The sequence below is a fragment of the Coffea eugenioides genome, chromosome 10 (genome assembly GCF_003713205.1).
Source record: "Coffea eugenioides isolate CCC68of chromosome 10, Ceug_1.0, whole genome shotgun sequence".
In the NCBI taxonomy this organism is placed as follows: Eukaryota; Viridiplantae; Streptophyta; class Magnoliopsida; order Gentianales; family Rubiaceae; genus Coffea; species Coffea eugenioides.
In genome coordinates, this window is record NC_040044.1 from 8,930,536 (window position 1) to 8,955,127 (window position 24,592).

The following is a 24,592-nucleotide window of genomic DNA, read 5'->3' on the forward strand; positions in this document are numbered from 1 at the left end:
TTAATATATACGAAGTTTGGCTAATTAGACACACTTACCTTTGCTTGAATTACTTGAATTAATTTCTTTATTTATTTTTTAAATTTAGGTTGGGTAATGGGTGCCCAACACAAATGCCCAAACTGCCCAAAATATATTTGGATTTTTATTACCCAACCCAAAATTAACCCAACACCCAAATTACCCAATCCAACCTCTCAAATTAGTGGGTTGATTGGGTGGGTTGTTGGGTTTTGGGCATAATTGCCAGCTATACATTCAATCCAAGAGCCCTCTTTAATGCTAGACTATCCCCTGGGGCGATGATAACTTGTCTGCTTATTAGTCTTTTGTCAACTTGTAAGTGAGCTTTCTTGTTGCAATTGGCACAAAAGAGAGAATCACAAGGGATTTCCTACATATTACGTGATTAATTAATTACTTATATAATAGCTAATAAATCACACTGGGAGGGAGCCGCATAAATTAATTAAGACAACTAATCTAATACTGCAAACGGGCAAAGAGAAAAGCACCTTCCTTTGGGAATGACACAAAAATACAGGGCCCTAAAAGAAGAAAAAAAAGACTCAAGTGCTAATGTAATAAAATGTCCCTATTACTATTCAGTGGACAGCCACTACAACAAAAAAGGGATTTGGCAAGGAACAAAAGTTCTCGCCAAATGTTTTGACTTCCTCGCTAATGAATTTCAGCGAGGAAAATGCTTCCTCGCCAAGGTTGTCGCTAGATGCTCGTCGCTAAAAGTTATTAGCGAGAATGCTGCTGCCTTTCACACTGATGGAGCAAATCAATAGCAAGGGCAGACCTCCTCGCTAAAAGTTATTAGCGAGAATTCTGCTGCCTTTCCCACTAATGGAGCAAATCAATAGCAAGGGCAAACCTCCTCGCTAATTACTGGAATGCTATGGCGAGAAAAACTTTCCTCTCCACTAAAATAGAAAACTCCCCACAAAAAGCAGTGGTTCCTTGCAAATAGTCAAGGTGTTTTGTGAGGAAATTAGTGCGTCCTCACCAATAACATAGAATTGGCAAGGAACTTTTTGACAATTCTGCAATCCCCCATATATATACCAGTAAAACGTTTTTGGCCAGGAAAGTTTCCTCTCTAATGTTCCCCTCTAATGCTGTTGTGAACATTTCTTAATCCCATTTTAATATGCTAATCTTAATTCCTTGAGCCAATTATATATGGAGTGGTTTTGTTAGAAAATTTAGCTGCAAATAGCTTTTTTGTTTTTTTGGGGAGAAAAGCTTTTGGTTTATTTGTTGTCTCATCAAAATCTGAAACCATCAGTTTCTACCATTATTGACAGAGTAATACATGGTATATTTATAAATAGAGAAACAAACATGTTGTATAAATTGATACAGAGAAGCATATGATGCAGAACGGTACAGACATAATTGACGCCCTCAAAATCATTCTAGAATATCTAAAATGCTATTGACTTTTGGGATCCAAGCCGCCTCTTTCTCAGTCGCTCAGCCATGATAAATGCAAGTTCAAGTGATTGGGAAGCATTAAGCCTAGGATCACAGTGTGTGTGGTAGCGCGAGCTTAGTTCATCAAAGGGTCACAGTACGCAATCCACCAATGCATTCTGTCACATTTTGGCCAGGCATCTGTAGATGGACTCCTCCCAGGGTGGCTGCCTTCCTGCTTATGGACATCAAAGAATGCTGTTACTTCCGCCCTGTAGCATCAAAAGGCAGAGTCTTTAGACCACAAGGAGCTTTGATGGTGTTTCAACATGAGAACCATCGAACCAAAGGAAATGGGCTTAACAATCGCAGTACAAGCCAGATGTGGAATCCAATTTAGTAATAGACCATTGATACGGTAGAAGCAAGCACCGTTGATATGGTCAATTGGAAGTCCAGCAGCAGTCATAAATCCAAGAGTCTCGTCTACATGGTGAGCTAGATCACGGTATCTATCACCTTGTTTGCTGTGCTCTGTGAAATCCAGGTTCAACTGTGTAACCCTCTACATAGCAGCATATCCTCCAGTTGCAAATGCCATCAACAGATTCAGAGTAGCTGAGCTGCACAAAAAGGGAAGATTAGATTAGATGGAGAAATTTACTGATTGCATATGAAAACAGGGGCTTGAACCAACTAGGAAAAGCAGAGAAGTTAACCTCAACCAACCAGGAAACAAGATGAAAATCATAGGTTGTTAGCTTAAACCTCAACCAATCGAAAACTACAATCTTTGATGTTAAGCACAAACCCACATAATTTACCTTCACAGAGTCTAGAGAATGGTTGGAACTCAATTTTCCTAAAATTGTGAGGAAAATAATGTAATCTTAGAAATCTGACACAAATAATGGTAATAAGAATGGACAAGAAGGATATGCAGACTCACAAAATGGCACCAAAATATAGATCTAACAGTATTTGAAGCAAATGGATGAAGTATTGAAGTTGCTCTGAGGTTTTCTTACAGCAATAAAACCTAAGCCCCTTCACATTTTGCAATTCTTGGGAGATAGACAGGAGGTGGGCCTTCATTTTTGAGCAATTCCTCAGAGGTCTCCTTCACGTTTAGCAATTCCCGCATCTGTTCTTCAATTTTTGGACTAAAAACCACCAATCTTGGCCTTTGAGAGAAGAACATATGAGTGCTCGATCAATTGAGAGAGATAAGTGAGGGCCGGCCTTTCTACGTATATATATAATAGTATTATCCCTCAGCTGTAATGAGCCTTCAAATTTTGCCGGAAGGACGTTGCGGGAAAAATAAAATTCTTGGAGGGAATAAAGCGCGCGTGTCCTAAATTCTGAAACATTTATGATGGTTTAAGTGTTGTAGTTAAAAGTTTCTAAGAATTGGAGAATTGGAGTATATTATATAGAATGAATATTGAGTGTTAGAAGTATATAAAAATTGAAAGAGATCATGTATGAGAAAATGAAACTAATCAAAATATTCTCAATATATAGCAAATCAAATTAACTGAGTTTGATAAATTTGCATTTAATTTTCAAATAGAGGTTTGTTGTATGATATGTAATTGCCATTTCTTGAAATTATTCCTCACTCTTATATTTTTGCTAAACTTCAAAGAACTTAACTACGCATAAAATAGCATGAGAGGAATGCCTGCAAGTGTGCTAGTCAATAAATATTTATATTATATTTGTGCTAATACATGTCCATATGCATAATTCAAAAATTCTTATGTATTTCATATATGAGTATTCTTTTCAAGTAACTGTATAAAACACTTATAAATGTTAATAATTAGATGATTTAATTTAATTGTTCTAAAGTTTTAAATACGAGGATAAAGAATAAAATTGATATGGATGTACTATAATCTATGAAATTATAGTAAATTACTTGTAATTCCAGTTCCTCAACTTTTAAATCTATTTATATTGTGACTTTGAACTATGTGTTATTTTGCTAAACTCATATTTCTATGATGAACTTTTGATCATAATTTATAAAAAAGAATTTCGTGTAACAAGCGCTTTATGTTGCCTATCCATTTTTTTGAATTGTTATAAAAGTATGTAATTCTTTTATTAAGAAAAAAAAGTCTTCTGTAATAGGCTTAACCTCTCCTCAATTAAAAAATTGATTGAGATAATGTACTTTAGAAGTTTAATTGAGTATTAATAAGGGATAATTGCAGAAACCTCCCCTGAGGTTTCTAACATTTGCACTGACCTCCCCTGTGGTTTGAAAAATTACATTGACCTCCCCTGAGGTTACTAATCCTTTGCAAATTCAGTCCAAACGATTAAAATATTGTTTTAGGGAGTGAAATTAGAATTTTTTACCAAATTTGTCATTTGTACTACATGTCCAATGAATGACAAAATACTACAAATTAATTAACAATTAATAAACTTTAAGGAATATAGTTTATAGGCAAATACGCATTACCTATTTAAAGTACCGACTCTTTATGGGTATTTTACTTACAAACATTTAATTTAATACAAATATTTACGCTCAAATACATATTTGTATTTACTTTCAAATATTTAATTTTTGTTAAATACAAAAACTACCAATCTCTCTTCCGTAAAAATATTAATATAATACTTTTTCAATTTTAGTTACAAACATTTATGTATTTAACATAAATTAAATGATTCAAAATAAAATACCCATAAAGAGCCAATACTTTACTCATGTAATGGATGAAAGCCATAAAGAATTAATACTTTATGGGCCATTTCTTTTTAAAAAAATATATTTAATTTATATTAAATAAATAACCTACCGATTTCCTTTTTGCAAGAATATTACTGTAACACTTTTTTGAATTTTACTTACAAACATTGATATATTTATCATAAATTAAATGTTTGAAAGTAAAATATCTGTAAAAAGCCGGTACTTTAAATGAATAATACGTGTTTGCCTATAAAGAGCCGGTAACTATTTAAAGTACCGGCTCTTTAAGGGTATTTTACTTTTAAATATTTAATTTAATACAAATATTTATGCTCAAATACAGATTTGTATTTACTTTCAAATATTTAATTTTTGTTAAATATAAAACCTACCAATCTCTCTTCCGTAAAAATATTAATATAACACTTTTTCAATTTTAGTTACAAACATTTATGTATTTAACATAAATTAAATGATTCAGAATAAAATGCACATAAAGAGCGAATACTTTACTCGTGTAATAGATGAAAGCCATAAAAAATTAATACTTTATGAGCCATTTTTTTTAAAAAAAATTAATTTATATTAAATAAATAACCTATCGATTTCCTTTTTGCAAGAATATTATTATAACAATTTTTGAATTTTACTTACAAATATTGATATATTTATCATAAATTAAATATTTGAAAGTAAAATACCCGTAAAGAGGTGGTACTTTAAATGAGTAATGCGTGTTTGCCCGTAAATTATACTTTTTAAAGTTTATTAATTGTTAATTGATTTATAGTACTTTGTCGTTCATTGGATATGTAGCACAAATGGCAAATCTTGCACAAAATTCTAATTTCACTCTCTAAAATAATATTTTAATCGTTTGGACTAAATTTGCAAATGATTAGTAACCTCAAGGGAGGTCAGTGTAATTTTTCAAACCACAAGGGAGGTCAGTGCAAATGTCAGAAACCTCGGGGGAGGTTTTTGTAATTATCCCTATTAATAATTGTAAACCACTCCATTTTTATTATTCTAATGCCAACATAACAAATGTGACTTTGAACTATATGTGTTATTTTGCTAAACTCATATTTCTATGATGAAATTTTAATTGTAGTTTATAAAAAGAATTTCATGTAACAAGTGCTTCACAATGCCTATCCATTTATTCTTGAATTGTTACAAAAGTATGTAATGCATTAATTAATAAAAAAGTCTTGTGTAATAGGTTTAATCTCTCATCAATTACAAAATTGATCGAAATAATGTACTTTGGAAGTTTCATTGAGTATTAATAATTGTAAACCGCTCCATTTTTATTATTCTAATACAAACTTAACAAATGTGACTTTAAACTATATGTGTTATTTTGCTAAACTCATATTTCTATGATGAAATTTTAATCGTAGTTTATAAAAAAGAATTTTGTGTAACAAGTGCTTCACAATGCCTATCCATTTATTCTTGAATTGTTACAAAAGTATGTAATTCATTTATTAAGAAAAAAGTCTAGTGTAATGGGTTTAATCTCTAGTCAAATACAAAATTGATTGAAATAATGTACTTTGGAAGTTTCATTGAGTATTAATAATTGTAAACTGCTCCATTTTTATTATTCTAATACCAACATATCAAATGTGACTTTAAATTATATGTGTTATTCTTCTAAACTCATATTTTTATGATGACATTTTAATCATAGTTTATAAAAAGAATTTCGTGTAACAAGCGCTTCACAGTGCCTATCAATTGATTCTTGAATTGTTACGAAAGTATGTAATTTATTTATTAAGAAAAAAGTCTTGTGTAATAGGCTTAATCTCTCCTTAATTACAAAATTGATTGAAATAAAGTACTTTAGAAGTTTCATTGAGTATTAATCATTGTAACCAACTCCATTTTTATTGTTTTGAGACCAAAATAATAAATGTGACTTTGACCTATATTCCAATTTTGTCAAATACCAATGCATATATAGATTAATTAATTTTTCAATATTATTTGTAATATCATTTCCCCTTGTTTCCATGTTAAGTGACAAGATTCTAAAGTACTCCCTCAATCTTAATATTAGAGTCATTTTTTGGGAATCCAAATTTATATGGAGATATGATAATCATTATGTTTAGATGAGGTGGCATTGATGAATTACATATCTATCCTTTGAATTCAAAATATTGTTTTAATAGAAGTGTATCAAAATTTAAAAAAAAAAACTTTTTCAAATGGCAAAATTAAAAAGTATGTATTTAATTTGAAATAGCGACTCTTATTTTGGAACATCAATAAAGTAAAAATATGATAACAACTACAGACAAAGGAAGTACATAACAACTGTTTCATGAAATTTGAAGTTCTTTGACAGAGTTGTGAAAGATAATGAGTTGTGAAAGATAATGAGCCATGTATAACACTTTTTCCATGCCTGCATTGTTTGGCTGGTAGATATAAAATTCAAAACCCATAAATATGCTTGATTTAAAGTATTTGGTCTATATGATTCTCCAAGTTCCAAAAATCTTGGGCAATTGTATTACATATTGTTAGACTTTCCCACTTTCATTACACGGATTAATAAAAAATAATAAAATGCAAAATTGAAACTAAAAAAGCAATAAGCATAAACTAGGATGGAAAAAGGGACGTGTGACATTTAATCATAATTCAGCACCTATGCATGACCAAAAGTTGAAGTCATTACTTCAAAAATACATGAACAGCAATTGTGCCTTTCCAAAATAACCACCGTTTAAAACAAACTTGAGCTTCCAAAAGGTCTTGTCACCTATTACATCCCAAACAAGCCACCTAAACATTTTAAACACTTTCACGGTGCCTTCCAGATTGCAACCTATTTCCAAATTCGCAATGTTAACCTGCACCAGAAAAATCACATATTAACAAGCCAAATTCAAGCAAAAAATTAAATGCAAGCATTTTTAGAATTGAATTACAGGACTTTTGTCAAGAAGACAAATTGCCACATAGAGCAAGGAAAACACATACCATTACTCCTTTTAAACAAAAATAAGCCTAGCTTCAAAAATATTTTATCATCTACCACATCCAAAACTAGCCAAACTACAACAACAATTCAAGCTCAAGTGGCTCCTTCTAGATTGCACAGCCTATTTCCATCCAAAATCTCCAAAATAAACCTGCAAAACAAAAATTTAATGTAAGAGATTTTCCACATAATGAAATTTTTTACTAAAACCATTGTGCCTCAACTGCATTTCTCAGCACTAAAACTTCCCATGTATTTGGCTACCCATATATTGCTTTCCAAAATCACATATAACTTGCATCACATCCATTCATCATTTTGTCATAGTGTATTACTAGAAATAACAGAGAACTGACTCTATGCATTCATATTAATTGAGATTCGTACTAACATCATCACACAGAAGCACAAATTGGTGACATCACCAATAAATTGTTTGAAAGAATGATGATACAACGATGGAAAGTCATTATTATTGCTGAAAGATGTCATGCATGCTCATGCACTTGTCCACCTACCAAGCTGCATGCATACATGCAGGAGTTTTTTTTTTTTTTGGGGGTGGGGGGCGAGGGGTGTTTGGATTTTGGGGCTTTGGATTGTGAGAAGAGAAGCTACATCTGCAACTAGTCATGGAAACGGCTGACAGAAACACAAGCTGTAAAAACTGGAGAGTTCCAAAGAAGTTGTTGGAAACACGGCTAGAAACAGAGGAAAAACAGAGCAGCGATATCACTTCAAGAAAGCAGTGCTATTATGGCACCATACCAATTCCTCACCCAGCTCAGTGGTGAAACAGCTAAAGAAATGTTCTAATTAAGTCGAGAGAGAGAGAGAAAAAAGAAGTCCTGTTTTTCACACAAGATAATGCAGAGGAAAAACAGAGCAGCGATATCACTTCAAGAAAGCAGTGCTATTATGGCACCATACCAATTCCTCACCCAGCTCAGTGGTGAAACAGCTAAAGAAATGTTCTAATTAAGTCGAGAGAGAGAGAGAAAAAAGAAGTCCTGTTTTTCACACAAGATAATGCTAATTAAAATGCCACAACTGATTCATTGAAAGGACTAGCAGCATTTGTCCATTGCTCTAACACTGAAGACGTTGAAGCTGTTGGCTCCCCCATTTGATCAATTACACTCCCTATCTTTTAAAGAGTGAACATGGAATCATGGCCAAGAAAACTCAGCAAGATTGCTCTGGGATTAACTTGGCATCAATCTATTACTATAAAATTCAAGACCCTCATGGACATTGATTATTGTAAGAAAGCCTTTTACGTTCCCCTTCTGTCGCTTCCCCAACCAACCGCCCATTCAGAGGAGAAAGAGCGGAAGCAGTGGCGGCGCCGGACAAGGTGGTGACTATTCGTACTAGGAAGTTCATGACCAATCGTCTTCTTTCCAGAAAACAATTCGTCATTGATGTTCTGCATCCTCGAAGGCCTAATGTTTCCAAGGCTGAGTTGAAGGAGAAATTGGCTAGGATGTATGATGTCAAGGACCCAAATGCCATCTTTGTTTTCAAGTCCAGGACGCATTTCGGAGGTGGCAAATCAACCAGGTTTGGATAGATGTATGGTTCTGTAGAGAATGCTAAGAAATCCTGAGAGTTCTAGGCCTTGTCAAATTTTTATAGAGAAAAACAAAAATGTTTTTGCAGCAGAGTTATTTTCTCATTTGTTACTTTGAATTGTGTCTTTGTTCCTTTGAAACTAAGCCTTGAGATTAATGTCGTTGTGTAAAGTACTGATAGTCAAATTCGTCATGCCTTCTGCATCTAAGTTCAGCCAACTTGAAGGACCACAAACATACACAGATTGACAAAAGATCCTATAATCAACAAGGTATGCACCAGAACAAATGCAATTTCAATCCAAATACTGGTTGGCAATGAATTACTGGGTGAATGTAATCAACTAGAAAATCTACATATCTTCTCATTTTTCATGTTCCGATTAGTGCTATTCAATACTCATTTTAGTAGTGCGCTATTCTAAATCTTGAAGATATCATTGGATGTTACTAGTAAAACAAAACTACTATTACTCAAAATGACATCTCTGAGGACTGGAATTTTTTATTTCTATGCTTTCAGTAGTTGAAGAATAATGGCCTTTACTAACGATAAGGCCAAACCTATAAATTGTCCAAAAGGACAATAGCTAATGATACGAAAGTATTGTTATCTTCTATGATATAGCAGACCATAATTTAACCACTTATCAACAAAAGCATACCATGTTAAAGACACAACTCCTATACAAGTTAAGAAGGATTAGGGATATAAAATCATACAAGCAAAAAAAGGTTACAAAGGTAATGAACATGGTTCTACCATAAAGAAGCACAAAACAAGAATCCTGACTTGTTGAACATGCCAAATGTGTTAAAAGAAGTGAATAACTCAAATATTATAAACATGAACACGGAGGATGATAGGTAGCAAAGAAAACTCAATCAGATTCGCATGGTAGCAATCGATTATTAAATTCAAGAGGACCACATAGACACAATTAGTAACCGCAATAAAAATAACAAGTAAAGTTTTACATATCTAGCCTTGATCTTAAAATAGAAGAAGAAAAAGCGCACCTGATTACAAATTGTTAGAGAGAGAATTCGGAGAAATTAAAAGGGAAAGAGAATGAAATCAACGAACTTGGTGGCATTTATCTTCCCGCATCTGCACTTTACTCTTCTGTTTCTTCTTTTTCTTTTCCTTTTTCAAAGGCCTCTTAACTCTTAAAACTACAACGTTTGGTTGTATTTTTATTTTAGCAAGAATAGAACCACTTCTTGCTATTGGTCAAGTACAGATCGGCGAGAACCTGTCCTCACCAAGTGCGGTACATCAGCGTGGAACTGCATGAATTCTCACGAGTACCAAAAAGCCTTGGCGCCACTATGACTACAATTTGGAGGGAAGCTTCCCGCCTTTCTTTTTGGCAAGGATGTTAAGCGAGGAAAGTCATAGTGCTAGCAAAAGTCAAGCTGTCTCCAACATTTGGTGAGGATATGCTCTGTTCCTCGTCATCCACACATTAATAGCGTTGACTTGTCTGCTCCTCGTAAAAAATTTTGTAGCTAATTCCCTTCTTTGTTGTAGTGAGCGTTACTCTTCAGGTGCAAACTGCAAAATTGGGATGAACTAGAACGACGAGAAATTTCTAAGCTTGTGATGAAATTTAAAAAAATTCTACAAAAGGGGCGATTTGGGTTATGTATTCCGTAGGGGGGTCTTCGCATTTCAGGAATGCGAGCTCTGATAAGCTCGCATTCCTGAAATGCGAGGTCAGAAGAATTTTTTTATTTTTTTTTTCGGAGGTCATAGAGCTCGCATTCCACGAATGCGAGCTCAACTTATTGAGCTCGCATTCTGCGAATGCGAGCTCTCCCAAAAGTACATCTTTATTCCTCATGTATTCGGTTGGTAATGGAACGCAGCATGTTGTAGAGGAAAGGACACCAAAAATGAGAGAAATGCTTCTCCGAAGCTCATGCATGGGATTTTTTCCAAATTTGCACTTTAACCCCTATTTTTTTTACTAATGTTACTATGGCTCAACTAATTGTATAACTTAATCAATTTTGTCTCCTTAACAAGCCATTTTTCTTCAATATATCTTAATGTATTTTTAGATAGATTTTGAATGAGTTTTAGGATGAATTTGAAGGTTTAATAACTTTTTCTAGACTTATAATTTTGATCTATGAACTTCAGTGGAAAAATGGAAATTTTTGTCGTTTAATTGTAGAAAATGGGTTTTCATTCTTTTTTTGTGAATTTTTTCATTTAGTTTTGGTGGGTTTCATCTTAAGCCCTTAATTTTGTTTAAACCTTTAATTTTTGTAATAATAATGATTTAACCCCTCAAACTTCTTTAATTCTTTCCATTGGGTCCCAATTTCTTTTAATTTGTTAAACATGGGTTGTTTACTTTCAATTAAATGCCTTGATTGATTGAATTTCATATTTATTTTCATTTCCTGTGATTATTTGCTCTAATTAAAATGATGCCTTGACCATTTTCATTTAAAAAAAGTTGGAGCATTTTTTACGGTTGGAAATACATTATTTTATTATAATACATTTAAATGGCAGAAAAAGTACACATGCATAGTTCTCTGTATTTCATATAACAATGTAAAAATAGAATGAAATTGTTAACATGTAAGGTGTTGACTGTAATTTATGAATAAAATACTAACTTTTTTCCCTTTTCTATCAAATAAATTTTTTTAATCAAATTCTAATTTTCCTTTGTTATTAATGAATCGTATTTATTTGTTGACACCAGTGAATATTAGTTATAAGAATCTAATAGTTAATAGTCATTAATATCTGTTACAATTTCAATTGTAATTTTAGAAAGATTAGGGAGTGAACGGATGGAAAGGAAGATTATAGAGAGAGGGTTAGGGTTCGGTGAAAAGAGGGAAGAAAATTGTGAAAAGTGCAGAAACGAGGCTTCGGTTCTCCTATATCCGTGAAACGATCCGAGCTCGGTTCGAAACTGAAAGGGTGCGGATCCGGCATGGTTCGGATCCGCAGCACCGGAAGCACAGACGAGCCGTCGAATATTTATGAAGATTTTTTGGATCCGAGCTCGGATCAAAGGATACGCCGTCGGATCCGTCTGGGCAATTAGGATCCGAGCTCGGATCTGTAGTTCTCTGCACTAATTGCAGAAACTGCAATTTTTCAAACTTTTTCTCTCTTTTCCGGCCAATTCCAAAACATGCGTTGGAAAAACGTTTTATGAAATTTAACCTCCCACGCACATGTAATATACCAAAAGTACAATATCCAATCTCTTAAAACACATCAAACACATCTACATTGTAAATCGAAGGGTGAGATTCTTTGATCATTTTTGCATTTTTACACAAAAATGGCACTTTTGACCATTACATGCACAGCAAATGAGTCCATGAGCATGTATAAACATGTTATTAATAAAAGTCACGTGAATATACTGAAAATGCAACATTTTACGTATGCTTGGGAATTCTAAGTATAATTTAAGGAAGGATTTGGCCTTGTCTTTGACTATATCAGTCACTTATAGGAAAATCTCATGTAAAACTAGATAAATATCATTAATCTTGCAAAATTGTAAGCATAATTTTTCTTATTTAACCAAATATACTTTCTAAAATGTAAAAATCCTAATAGCATAATAATTCATTCCAAGCCAAATAAGAATTAAACTTTAACCAAACACCATAAGTAGCACAAGATGATTGAAGTAAAAGAAAAATAAAATCTACAAAGTTTGTCTTAACAAAAGAAAAGAAAAATAAAGAAATAAAAGATCCAATCCGCTAAAGAGCATCATGGCTGCTGGGAACGAGGGTCTACTGCCTGCTCGGCTCCATGAGGACTCTGTGAGGTACCAATATGGCCCTCCTCTTGATGGGGTGTAGGAGTAGGGGACCGGCGGATATGGAAATGATCCTCGATCGCACGAAGACGGCGATCATGTCGGTCGAGTCGCTCGGTCATCATCCGCTCCGTCTGGTCAATGCGCTCGACAACTCGCGTCTCCATACAACAAATGGCATTTAGGAGCTCTTGCCACTTGGAGCGCGGTTGAGGAGGTAGTCGCGGAATCGGAGGATGAAGAGTCTGTTGTGCCTCCGTCCCTTGAGTTTCCGCTTGTGGTTCAGTACGAGGCGGAGGCTGAGTGGAAGTCGATGCCTCTCCTGTGTCCCGGACCAAAGCAGCTCCAAAATCCGTAGAAATACCCAAGGATTTGAGTATCGTAGCATTCACCTCCTCGGCCGACCTAGTTACAACCGCTCTCTCGGTTCCAAGAGGAATCTTGAGCTTCTCAAAAACAAGTGATAGCAGTCGAGGAAATCCGAAACAAGTGTCGCCGGGCCTCATGCGAGCTGTGGTCCGCATATAACTGATGATAATGCTGGGTAGAGGAATTCCGGTCAACTGCCTACCCACTCCATGTATCATCTTATCCAAAAAATAGAGATCGCTATTTCGGATCTCCCGTTTGCCACTCTTTTTCGGCACCACATTAAAGGCAAAAAGATAGAAGATCAGGTGGAACCGATGATCGAAGGAGTCGGCATATACCGTGAGTTTTTTCGAACTTCCTCGCTCACGGTACTGCCCCTTTAGACGTCCCACAGCCTCTCCCACTTGCCAAGGATCTCTAGCTTTGAACTCCTTGGTCAATTTGACGTCGTCGCCTTCGTCTTTGAGTTCGACGAAGCGTCTCAGTGCATCTCGATTGAGAGCCACTCTCTTGCCTCTAACCCGTGACACAATGAGGTTGCCACTGTGGCTCTCCTTGTTTTCTACATTAGCATAGAACTCCCGGACTAGGTTGGGGTAGTAGTGCTTGGGCAACCGAAGGATGTTCTCCCATCCAAGTCTCTTGAATGCTGTAGAAATGTGATAGTGCGCGTCCACCTCCGGTGCCAAGTGTTTCTCAATGATGATCTCCTTGTCCAGTCCGGCTTCATACCACTCTTGGTTTTCGAGCGATGTGAATCGTGTGGTATCGTAGTCTGGCGGTGGCTCGTCACGGCTAGTAGATGCGGTCTTCCGGCGAGAACGAGGTGGCGACTCAGGTGAGGAAGATTCTTGCTCAGGTGACTCCTCGTGCATAGAGGGTGTGTGTTCCTCACTTGAGGAAGGAGTAGGAGTACGAATGCGAGCCCTCCTTGTGCGAGCCATAATACCTATACCAAAAAGCAAAGATGTTCATTAGAAAATGGATAAACTTGCTCACACTTGTTATATAAGAATTTTACAAAATTTCTGCAGAGTTTCCCCTTGTAAAAGGGCTAAACTCCCTGCCAACATGTGCCAAAAAAACACAACCAAATATCGTACATAGACTACTGAAGCTCTTGGTTAACAGAATACATCAAGTAAAAACACAAACAAATTGAATTAGGGTTCTCATATAATAATACTATACCTCGCAGTTCTAAGTTACACCATATAATGGATGCATTTTTATATGCTGAGATAGTTTCATGTTCAACTTGATAAAATTTTGCAGGCAGAAATTTTTACCTGGTTTTTAAATGCGTAAATTGAGAGCAGAAAAATTCTCGAATGATAACACATTTCTAAAGGGATATATATTCAGAAACTGCATTTGGCATATATAACAATACCATTCTACCATTCTATGGTACTCCTATCTGAATAATGTCTGAATTGAATACAAAGAGTTAAGAGATCCTTGAACCGGTCAATAAACCAGGATTGCAACGAAATGAGTGTTTCCACTGCCCTTTCCCTCCCCACGTTTTACTTCTTCTGAAATCTTCAATATTTGGTACAAGAATCAATCTTTGTTACCAAGGTCAACTTCTGGACAAATGCTAGATAGACAACAAGCCGAATGGCCCAGAAAGGCATATGAGACTTAGAATCTGAAATCCTAATCCCAAAAGGCATGCGTGGAGTCTTTTGATCAAAATCATAACTGTACAGTTGAAGAGCAACTGCTCCAAGATTTTGCCATCAAAGCCAAGGCGACCAAAATTCTAGCTAGAAAAGATGAAGTACCTATCTGAAATAAAATCTTAGCAAGCTCAATTGCATATTTTCAAGTAAAAGCGTCATCATTGCATATTTTCAAGTAAAAGCGTCATCAAACAAATCAATCTTTTCAATCTTAACCATCATTTGCAGAATGTATATGCCAATATAATCATAATTCATTCATTCACAATTCATAATTGTTTCATAATATAATCATAATTCATTGATTCACAATTCCTACTTCGCACATAATATAATGTCGTGCTTCATTCATTCAGCATCAAATTCATTCATTCAATTAAAACCAACATTCACAAGTCTAAATAAATAAAATGCTCATGCCCAAAAATTTAGAAAAACTCTTAAAAATATCATCAAAACCATAGTTTTGAAAAAAATAAGCATGAAAATAGCTGTAACAATCTCTTTAAGCACAATGTGGCACAATTATATCAAGAAATCCCAGCAAACATGCATTTATCATAATATTCCCAAAAACTATAAAATTTGCAATGTAATAAATTATAAAATGTTGTTGGTAAGAGCAAATTGTTACCTCAAATGTGTAGATTGATAATGGAGGATGAAAATGGTGTAAAATTTGACAGACAAAGAAGCCAAAATACCATGCAATTTGAGGATATCAGCTGCGGCCCGAAATTAGGTTTTGAAGATGAAAACCCTTGTTTGATGTTGTTTGTTGGTAAAATAGATGGGGGTTACTGATCAGAAGAGGTTTTTGGAGGTTTTTATGATGGAAGATTGGATAATTGATGGTTAAAATGGAAGATTGGAAGAAAGGGGTAGGGTTTCGGTGAGAAGAGGGAACAATTTATGAAAAAATAGCAGAAACGAAGCCTCGGTTCTGCTATATCCCTGAACCGATCCGCGCTCGGATCGGTTCAGTAAGGTCTCGGATCCTACAGGGCTCGGATCAGTTTCAACAGAAAGACAGACGAACCCTCGGATGTATTTCGCTTGAACTGGATCAGAGCTCGGATGGGGTAAAAGTGCAGAAACGAAGCCTCGTTTCTGCTATATCCGCGAACCGATCCGAGGACGGATGGGTTCATGAAGGCCTCGGATCCTAAAGGCCTCGGATCAGTCTCAACAGAAACACAGGCGAGGCCTCGGATGTATCTGGTTATCTATCGATCCGTGGTCGGATCCATAGATCCGCGGTCTGATCTTTCTGGGCTTCCTAGGATCCGAGCTCGGATCAGTGTTTCTCTGCAACAATTGCAGAAACTGCAATTTTCCAAACCTTTTTCCCCTTTTTCGGCCAATTCCAATTCACACATTTGACAAACATTTTATCAATTCTAATCTCGTACGCACATGTAATTTACTATAACCACTATATCCGAGATCTCAAAACACAACAAACACATTTACATTAGAATTCGAGGGGTGAGGTTCTTTGGTCTTTTTTGCACTTTTACACTAAAAGGGCATATTTTGGCCTTAAATACATATGAAATGACTAAACTTGAGCTTTTATAACCATGATATCACCAACACTCACTTGAAATGCACAATGCATGTATATGCATGAGAATTTCAAGCACTTAAAAGACAATTTAGGAAGAAAAACTCCCTTAAACCACGTGTTCTTCAATTGCACCTTCAAGATGGAAGTTCCGACATGTAACTAATTTACCGTGTATAAAATATAGGTGTACACTCGTATAATGCATAAGAATACTCATATAACCTACTTTTTTTGTACTCATATAAAGTGAGAACTAAGATACGCGCGATCGCAACATTCATACTCATATTATCCGTCATTTTAGAATATATACAAAATGTCACAAACAAAATTGTGTAATCCATAAGTTAGGTTAGTTATACAATAACAATACGAGTAATGGAATCAATGCTGCCCAAGTTTCCCATGAGTACCACATGTTGTTGGTTTGGGTATTCTTTGGCTTCGACGTGGCTGGTTTGGCACTACTGTATGGCCAAGAGTCCGTTGTGTCAACAGTGTATTATCTTGAATTTCAGTGCTTGTGCCTTCACCTCCTTCAAATTGCTCAGAAACATCGCGATGTGAATCCCTATCGGGCGTAAACTCTGTGTAAGTCACAGGGGACCTGTGATAATGGCCAATCGATCCACCTCCGTCATGCATGACATCGGTCTGAGGTGTGACAAAAGCAGATGCGCCAGCTTGGTCTTCAGTTGCCATCGAACCTCCATGGAATGCAGTTTGCATGGTGGGCTCTGGTGATCGGAATCTACGACGTCGCCCACCGCCATGCTGACTTCCGTGGGTATTTCTAGGAGCTCGTTGAACACGACATGGATCAGGGTATAGTGGAATCTCATGTGGTACGTGTGGAGGACGAAATGCAAGTCGGCGGGACTCTCCTACATGATGCAAAGATGTGGATGCAAAGTCCCTCAACTCTTGAAAATATCCGCTGTGTTGTTCATCACTAACGCCAAGAGAGTCCTGTGCCATGAAATACATGCGAGACATGGCATCGCTCTGCAAAACCAATGGACCGAATTAGAAGGACATACAGAATCTCAAAATAGTTTAAAAGGTCTATAAAAGTATTTGTGCTTGTTAAAAAGTGGGTTGGAAATAAACTATACAAGATATTGGGCCCTAGCGCTATCACCCCGGAAGCCCTCAGGGAAAGCGGGAAATCGACTCGGGTTTGAAATATAAATCACCGTGCGCTCCCGATACCACTGAACATACTCATCCGATGGATATGTAGTATCTTCAATTACTGTGCCATCTTGTATATGCACACGTCGATCATTCCAAATATCAATATATTGTCTATGTGTGGTGCTCCAGTCTTGATTCGCCCTACCACGACGATCTAGACAATGTAGAGCTGCCTGATTATCCGTCAACCTCATATCAGGCAGGGACTGATGAAACCCAAACTGCCGCATAACTCGATGAGGGAGGTGCGGCTCAACTACATCCCAGCAAATAAGATACGTTTCGGACCTCCAAATGTCCTGACCTGCAGTACAATACGCAGGAAGAGAAGCGAGAACGTCCGCCGAATATGGCTGCCATACGAACTGGAAAAAAATATAACATGAAAAATCCAAATCTTTTTTTTGTATTAAGAACTAATAAAAGGAACCGAGCCGAGCACGGATCGAAACTGAATGAGTTCGGATCCGGCAGAGTTCGGATGAAAACCGATTTATGAATTCTTGGATGATCCCACGCACATGTAATATAGCAAAAGTACAATACCCACTCTAGCAAAACACATCAAACACATCATATGCTAGTCAATACCTCTTCAGGCCGCAGGCCTGCTAACTGATCTCGGAATGCGGGCACAACATGCCTAACAACTCTGTGTACGTCCAAATCATTGTTCCACCTAAAAAATTAAAAAGTACGGTACATGTTTAGAACAAATTATATGTTGGTGTCGATATCAAAGGTCACGAAAACCCCCGAAATAAGGGCGAAACGACGCACCTAGCTCCATATGGACCAGGGTAATGCTCCAACGGCGCGATTCGGTCCGGACGCATGGTTGGTATATGTTCCCAAATCCATAGCTGTTACAAAATTAGAATCAATGTTAAAAGTGCAAAATGGAAAAATGAAAAAGTCCGGTGATAAATGTCCCTATTGAGTGCAATGTACCTGTAGTAAAACTAATGGACCGGCAATAGCCGATTTGGCAGGATGCGTGGCATCACAAAGTGACCGATAGAGAGTCGCCAAACACGCACTACCCCAACTATATTGCCCAACAGTTTCCAAGTCCCGCAGTAATGGAAGATACAACAAAGGAACTTTGTTGCCGGACTTATCGGACAATAAGTGTCCACCTAATATCAGTAAGAGGTAAATGCGCGCACGCTGCCTACATTCCGCATCTGAAGCATCGGGTGGCAACTCTGTATCCAACACTCTTGCTAAACATCCCAACTTTAGCCTCTGTCCATCAAAGTATCCAACTGCTGGCGAAAATCCAAGGAGCTCCTCACAAATGGCTCCCCACTCCTGAATGCTGCGGTATGTGTCTACCCCTATAACCGGTGGACCATCGATGTTCAACCCCCACAACACCTCTACATCCTGTAATGTCACGGTAGCCTCTCCAACCGGTAAATGGAATGTATGCGTCTCGGGCCGCCATCTCTCGACTAAAGATGTGATCAAAGAATGATCAACCATCTGATATCCACTCTCAAGCACGCCCTCAAATCCAGCCAAGGCAATATAACGCAAAACCCGATCAGGAATAGGCGTATGCGACCAAAATCCTCTGTCACACCGTCTGACATCTAACTGATTGCCCTCAATATGTCCGTGGAAAATTGAATGCGCCCGGTGTGCAGTTCCCCCCGAAATAATGTCGTGCACGTATGGTCCTGGATGTAGACCTGCAGGGATAGGAGTGTCGGCCATATTCCGGATGCAAATATCTACATCAATTAAAGACGGTGAGTCATGCATAAGTAAAACCCTAAAAGTGGGCAGTATCCAGTTTTGACCAATAAATCGCGAACTGAATGTTTTATTTTGTAGCAAAATTTGACCAAAGAACTAAGATACATCGAGTGAGAACTTTGGGGCTGTAGGTGTAAACAGGAAATTCTATACTTATCAAAGCATTGAACGAGTAGCGCATTTGACAAATGATAAATTCAAGTCAGCAATGTAGTTATTTAGAATAAATCCAGCATCGAACACAAATGAACTAGACTATAAATCCCACGTTCAAAAAGTTGAACTAACATGAAACAAAAATATCTAGGGAGTCGATAAAATCAAGGCCTATAATTCGGACAATTTCTCCTATTGTGACCCGTCTGATGACAATTTCGACATCTTCTTGGTTCGTCTGGATCCCTTTCATCCATCTCATTCCGAATTCTGCTAGCTCGCACCCGCCCTGCCCGGCGTGTAATAAATTTGCTCTTGTCTGCCTGCAGGGCCCACCCAGGATAGAGCCAAGTATCTTGATGCGGCAATGGGTTAAACATGCCTGAATACTGGACCGCCCACCTTGTTTTAGTAAACTGCTGGTCCACAAGCAATCCCGGATTGTCACCTCTATTCCTGCACACCGCCAAAGCGTGTGAACAAGGAAGTCTGTATATCTGCCACTTTCCACAAGAGCATGTCTTATCAAAAAACCTGATGGTTTGCGTATTGCCTCCTTTACCATCGACGCGCCGCCCTGTGATAACCTTATATACGCCCGATGGGCCATCGAACTCAATGACTCTGTGGGTGCCTGCCTTCCGCTCAGCATATTTAAAACGCCGCCATATCCTTGGGGGAAAAGGATTGCGACAATGTGAAGCATCTTCCCTTCTCGTCTTGAATAACGCAACTGTCCGATGAAATGTCATGTCAATGCATGCACGAATTGGCAAATGCCGTGCCCCGCGCAAGACATTATTATAGCTTTCGGATATGTTGGTAGTTAGAATACCCCACCGACGGCCATCGTCGTGAGATAGACACCACTTTTCTGGACTAATGGCTGACAGATAATTCCAAGCATCTGGGAACATGCTCCGTAGTTCTCTTCTGAACATCCGCCACTTGCGCAATTGTCTTGCCCTTCCCATTGCCCAACACAACTTACGAAGGTGTAAACCTTTGAAGTGTGTCATCAAATTGCTCCTAACATGTCGCAGGCAAAATCTATGGTAGGCTAAAGGTTCCGCCCAATAGTCAAAGTGTGTCATAGTATAGATGATACCATTGTGGCGATCGGAAATGACACAGATAGGATGTCGATCAAGTGCCACATTATATCTTAATTGTTCCATAAACCACGACCAACTGGAAATCGTCTCCTCATCAACTATGGCATAAGCAAGTGGCAGAATGTGGTTGTTCGCATCTTGCGTGACTGCAACAAGGAGTTTGCCCTTGTATTCGCCACGCAAATGAGTGCCATCAACGCATATAACTGGCCTGCACATGTGGAATGCTTCAATAGCCGGTCCAAAAGCCCAGAATACATACTTAAAGGTCTTAACTCGATCCGAACTATCCGAATGATGCGACCACTCCACCACGGTGCCTGGATTGGATTGCACCAGTGCATCGAGATACTGTGGTAGTTCGGCAAAATTCGCTTCCCAAGATCCAAACACAAGCTCAATTGCTTTACGTCTCGCGTACCAGGCTTTTTTGTAAGACACATCAACCTTCAAGTTTTCTTTAACGGAACTTAGTATGTTCTTGACCTTTAATCCAGGGTCATCTTCAATGCTACGGAGGATGTACCTTGAAATAACGGAAGCAGTCAGGCTTGTATTGTTATTTCTAATCATGTCGCCCAAGCAGTTATGGTCATTCACCCACTTTGTAATTTGCCACATTCCATGAGTCTTTTTCTTTACGGCTCTAACACACCATTCGCATGGTGGATACGATGGCGCGGTTGAAGTGGAAGGATGTCGATCAATTGATGACTTGCACTTAGCAAACCACGTGTTACTCTTACTCTCAATAACTCTGAACTCCCTATTGTGATTGATGGACCACATCCTAACTGCTCGGCTGAGCTGCTGCTTACTCTCAAATCTCATATGAAGACGTATATTATTATTCTCCTCACTGAATGTTACAATACGCTCCAATCCATCCTCCTCTTCCATATCATCATGATCTATGTTCCCAAGATCGGAGAAAAATGTCATTCCTCTTGGCACATATGCAGAGCTGCCAGCTGTGCTATTGCGTCTGTCCAAGTGGTCCATATCGAGGTTTACTCTTAAACCCCCACCTTCATGCTCATCATCCGAATCACTACCAGACACATCTTGCGACTCCGACTCTTCAACCTCTTCCGCATCAACTTCCGGGTCATCTTCCGGGTCATCTTCCGGGTCATCTTCTTCCACATCATCTTCAAGAGAGCCAAGGAGCCCATCGTGTATACTAGCATATACATCATTTTCAGCTGAACTGCGACAACCTTGCCCAGGGTTAGACTCGATCCCAATTGGAGAAATATGGCATGATGGACCTGGATCTCCAAAACTTGGAATCGAATCCAGGCCATGAAAATATTCCTGGGCACCCATGGACCCTGATGTGAGCCTTGGTTCTAATGAATCCATAGATCGATCACCATGCATATAATGACATGCTGATGAAGTCTCTGGAACGACTACACTAGAACCGAAGTGCAACTTTGTTGGATCCATGAATGCATGAACCAGCGACATCATTGGACCAACAGTACCTATTGCTCCAGTGAATACGCTATTAACTACAGGCATTTGGACGATTTCTTCCTTCTCGATATAAATCTCCGCCATGTATGAAACTCTTTCGATCCAAAGATCGTACATTACATCAAGAGTTTCATCATCCACCACTGCGGAAACAGTATATTTGGAACTCTCCAACGGTTGACGAAGAAACAATTTCAGCTTGAACATCCCTTTATCGACCCCAATATAGTGGTAAATCCTGTCAACCAACTCCCCGTATCCAATTCTATGCCTCAAAGTTAATGTCCGGTTGGAAGTACGAGGCATATAACAAACAAAGTCACCTTCGTAATGTATTTGTCCTCCCCAGTATAGGTTTACCCGCAGAGGTCTTTCTACAGACATGTTTGTAAAATGAATCCCTATTTTGGGGACAATATATTAGAATTAGAAGTCCAAGCGTCCAAACAAATGAAAGAGAGGATGGACTATAGGTCGAAATTGGAACTATTATATAGACTAATTTCGATCCATATGTTTATGAAAAAATTAAAAACAGGTATGAAATATGCTATAAATAACGATAGCAATAGCCTAAAACCGAACGCAATCTTTAGAAAATTTGGACAGAGTCTCCCCTAAAATTACACTAAAACTCCCTGCCAACCAATCCGAAAAGGGAAGCCGATTAAGTAGTAATCACATTTGCCACACTACATATTGTCAAGAGACCCTATAATTTTCAAAGTACAGGCGTAAGAAATGTATTTAGAAGTTATATATATTTGGGCTCCACATTCACACCTCATAAAAAGATCCACATTCACAATGATGTGATATTCTAGCTATGAATCTTACAAAATTAATGTTATTTTTTCAAATAACCTAATAGTGAGTTACCCTCACAAAGAAAGATCTACAAAAATTTCGACATAATCTCCCCTATAAATAGCCTCAAACTCCCTGTCAAACAATCCAAATATCCATGAAATTCAAAAGCTCCAATCTATAAACTACATAATGTCAATAAAGTCCCAAAGCTCCAATTGCAAAACATACAATATCCAATGTACATAGTGTTTCGACCAAAAGTAATAGGGTCGATAAATAGATTTTAAAAAAAAATTCGGATGAATTTTAAAAGAATTCTACAAATGGGGCATTTTGAGCATGGGATTACGTCCAAAGGGTCTTCGCCTTCAGCAAATGCGAACTCACAGAGCTCGAATTTTCGCACGCTGAAATCCACAAAAAATTTTAACCAAAAAAATAAAACAATAGCTCGCATTTATTATTATGAAATGGACGGATCCGAGCTCGGATAATTTATTGAAGCCCTCGGATCCAACAGGGTTCGGATCCTTCTCAACGGATGATCAGACGAGACCTCGGATCTGAGTAAACAACTATAAATCCGACCACGGATCGTTATGATCCGAGGTCGGATCTTTCTGACTTTAGTCGTATCCGAGCTCGGATCTTGCTTTTTCTGCAATAATTGCAGAAATCTGCAAATAAACTGCAACTAATTGGAAATGGAAAAATTGCCAGTCATCGAAAAAGATAACGTATTTCCTCAAATCCACCACAAAAATTGCAAAAATAAGCACAACCCACATCACATTTACACCCAAATTGCACAACAAATCTGAACCTGCCCTTGGATGATAGTATTCAACTATTAATTAAACTTAAAAAGCTATACGTGAGGCATTGCAAGTGCAAAAGCCTAACCTTTATGCTGTTTGACAGTTGCAATGGGACGGCAATGCGGTCAAATTTTGGGAAGCGGCAAACGCGAAACCAGTCTTTCGATGCTCCGGTCTGCTCCGGTCTTTGGATGCTTCGATGTGCAGAAACCAGGTCTGTCTGTTTTCTTTGTTTTGCTAAGCAAAATTCGCTTCCTAATTCTTTGTTTTGCTGTTCCACAGCTATTCAACCAGCTATTCTTTGTTGGGTCTTTTTTTTTTTCGAAATGGGGTCTTGGCGGTTGTAGGGGAGCTTGTGAATGCGAGGTGAGCTCGCATTCTGAGAATGCGAGGTCATACAGCTCGCATTCTTAGAATGCGAGGTCACAGAGCTCGCATTCTCAGAATGCGAGCTCGAATCGACCTCGCATTCGCAAAATGCGAGCTCGGTGAGCTCGCATTCTGAGAATGCGAAGACCCCCTTTGTAGAAACAAATCCAAAAACCGCCCTCGTTGTAGAAATCTTTTTTTTTTTCATCACAAAATAAGAATTCACCCCTAGAACGACAGATATCTCTTTCTTAGGGAGAAAGGCACACATGTTGTGCATGTCGTTGTGATTTTGAGCAAATGATATGAAGAAAAAGAAGAAATTACAGAACCAAAAAATGTATTTTTTTTCGAAACAATGAATTTTAATTAATTATCACATTCTGTATATTACGCCAATATTCTTGTAACTTTTTCCTATGTGCAACAAAATGTACCCGATAAGTACCTAATCCTTTTTTTTGGGCGGGGGGGGGGGGCGTGAATTTGCCTTGTGGGCCAAGAGAAGAGAATTCTACAGCAAGGCAAAGGGCTGCCAAATGTGGAGAGAGAGGATTTTTATCAGGTTCCAAGATGGTTTTATTACAGTTTGCCCAAAGACACCAGCAAATGAAAGCAAAGAGTGTTCCCCAGGGGATGGAAAAGAAAGGGGATTTTTGTACCAAGGAGCATCCCACCCGAAGCTACTCCTGGAAGTTAACATCAACATTAATGTGGGGC

At 37.8% G+C, this 24,592-nt stretch overlaps 1 long non-coding RNA gene across 2 annotated transcripts; it reads right to left on the bottom strand.

Annotated features, from left to right (window-relative positions):
• Positions 1-6,696: 6,696 nt before the first annotated feature.
• On the bottom strand, positions 6,697-10,082 carry LOC113750031. 2 transcript variants are annotated; one of them, XR_003464615.1, is made up of 3 exons: positions 9,807-10,082; positions 7,145-7,296; positions 6,697-7,014 (listed from the first exon to the last, which is right to left on the bottom strand). It is a non-coding gene; the product is annotated as an uncharacterized LOC113750031 (long non-coding RNA). The 2 variants fall into 2 exon arrangements; XR_003464616.1 differs by lacking the exon at positions 9,807-10,082 and adding an exon at positions 9,740-9,777.
• Positions 10,083-24,592: the final 14,510 nt, after the last annotated feature.